Below are 2,176 nucleotides of genomic sequence, written 5' to 3' on the forward strand. Positions count from 1 at the left end.
CATTGACAATAGCTCTAAATGGGAATACATCTGTACTTAGCGAGAATTTTTTCCCACAAATTGAGCTAAAACGTAATTATGAATGTGCTCTAATTGATTTTTATACATTCAATTCTATACCGAATGTTGATAAGGGGAACAACTTATTTCATATTGGGAACAAAGTCATTGAAATACCAATTGGCTCATATGAGTTTGATGATATTTCAAAATATATTATTAATAAGCTCAAGGAGTATGAGCTTCAAGACAGTATAAAAATAGAGTGTAATATCAACACTTTACAAGTTCAAGTTATTACTAAAAATGAGACCGTATATTTTAATCATGAACGATCAATTGGTCGTTTATTCGGATTTAATAAACGAAAATTAAGACCACATGAGAAAGAAGTTTACATCTCGGATAATCCGGTCAATATTTTAAAAATAAATTCTGTTAGATTGGAATGCAACATTATAAGCGGGTCATATGTAGGGAATAAACCAAATCATGTGCTTCATGAATTTGGAATCAATGTCCCCCCTGGATATAAAATGAACATAACACCACGAAATTTGATTTATTTGCCTGTGAACACCAGAGAAATAAGCACACTAGAAATACGGATAACTGATCAGGACGGAGATTTAGTTAATTTGCGTGGAGAAACTGTATCAATCCGTCTCCACTTACGACCGACAGAATGATTATTTACAATAAAAGGGGTACTCATCGATCCTTTGATAACATTATCAAATCTAAAGCTGAAGTGAAAGCACCATCATCTTCACATCAACGCCCGGCCCTCACATTAAAAAATAAATTGATATTGAAATCGTTGGGATTTAATATTAAATAAAGTTTATCAACTAATATTCAAATGAATGAGATCTTTTATGTCCAGGAAAAGCCTGCTAACGATGAATCTATTATTAAAAAAGAGTTTCATTCATATTATCCATATCAGCAGAACTTCAAAGCAAATGATGAAGTACGGATCAGTTTGCAAAACCAAGATTTGTATGTCCTTCCATGTGAAAGTTTTCTCCATTTTGAAGGAACGCTTAGCAAAATTATTGACTCAAATACAGGAAAGACTAGTACAAATGGCGTTAGCGGTTTGCTCAAAAATAATTGCATGGCCTATTTTCTGGATGAAATAAGATATGAGTTGAATGGCTGTGAATTGGATAGGACGCGTTTTACTGGAATAACAACGACTATTAAGAACTTTCTCTCAGTCGGCCAACAGGAAGGAGCGGCTTATCGCAATGCGGGGTGGAGTGGCGGGGACAATATCCCTTCTGGAGGACATTTCAGTTTTTCTGTACCTTTAAAAATGTTGATGGGGTTCGCTGAAGACTATAAGAAAGTCGTTTTAAACTGTAAACATGAGCTCGTTCTGTTACTTACGAAAAACCCTGATGATATGTTTGTGAAAAATGTTGATGGAAAAATCCATAATATTGCTATAAATAGTATAAGTTGGAAGATCCCCCACATCGTTCCAAGTGACAGTGCTAAAATTAAAATGTTTAATGTAGTAAAGAGTGGAGCTAGCCTCCCACTCGCATTCCGGAGTTGGGATTGTTATATAAATCCGACATTGGTTCAGGGAACACATCATATATGGAATGTCAAGATGTCTGCAAACAGAGAACGTCCACGTTTTGCTGTTATTGCATTTACATTGAATGGAGAACTAATTACAAACAATTTGAGAAATGCAAAGGTATATCTTAATTCTGAAGTATATCCCTATGAGATTTTGAATGTTAAATATAATGAGAATCGGTTTGCTGTCTTGTATGACATGTATACAAAATTTCAAGAGAGCTATTACAATCGAGAACCCCGAGCTCTTTTATCTCCGATGGAATTCATGTCGAAGGCTCCTATTGTGGTTGTTGATCTCTCATACCAGAACGAGAGTGTCAAATCAGGAGCGACTGATATAAAAATTTCCACTGAGCTAACTGTTGCGAGTGAGATAAATACAAAGGCATATTGCCTTCTCATCCATGATCGACTAGTTGAATACTCGCCACTAACTGGATTGGTTCAACGTATCGTCTAACAATTTGGAAAGGATTACTTCATTTAAATTTTTGAATTCATTGCAAGTAGACGTACACGGATCCATCAAAATGCTAGCACTAAAAAACAAAGACATCATCTCAACCAGTAATAGCAT

At 35.1% G+C, this 2,176-nt stretch overlaps 1 long non-coding RNA gene across 1 annotated transcript; it reads right to left on the reverse strand.

The window, feature by feature from the left end:
* Positions 1–828: 828 nt before the first annotated feature.
* Positions 829–1,724, reverse strand: LOC138929168 (uncharacterized). Its single transcript, XR_011445614.1, has 3 exons — positions 1,396–1,724; positions 1,189–1,344; positions 829–1,132 (listed from the first exon to the last, which is right to left on the reverse strand). It is a non-coding gene; the product is annotated as an uncharacterized lncRNA (long non-coding RNA).
* Positions 1,725–2,176: the final 452 nt, after the last annotated feature.

The sequence above is a fragment of the Drosophila kikkawai genome, chromosome X, assembly GCF_030179895.1.
Source record: "Drosophila kikkawai strain 14028-0561.14 chromosome X, DkikHiC1v2, whole genome shotgun sequence".
In the NCBI taxonomy this organism is placed as follows: domain Eukaryota; kingdom Metazoa; phylum Arthropoda; class Insecta; order Diptera; family Drosophilidae; genus Drosophila; species Drosophila kikkawai.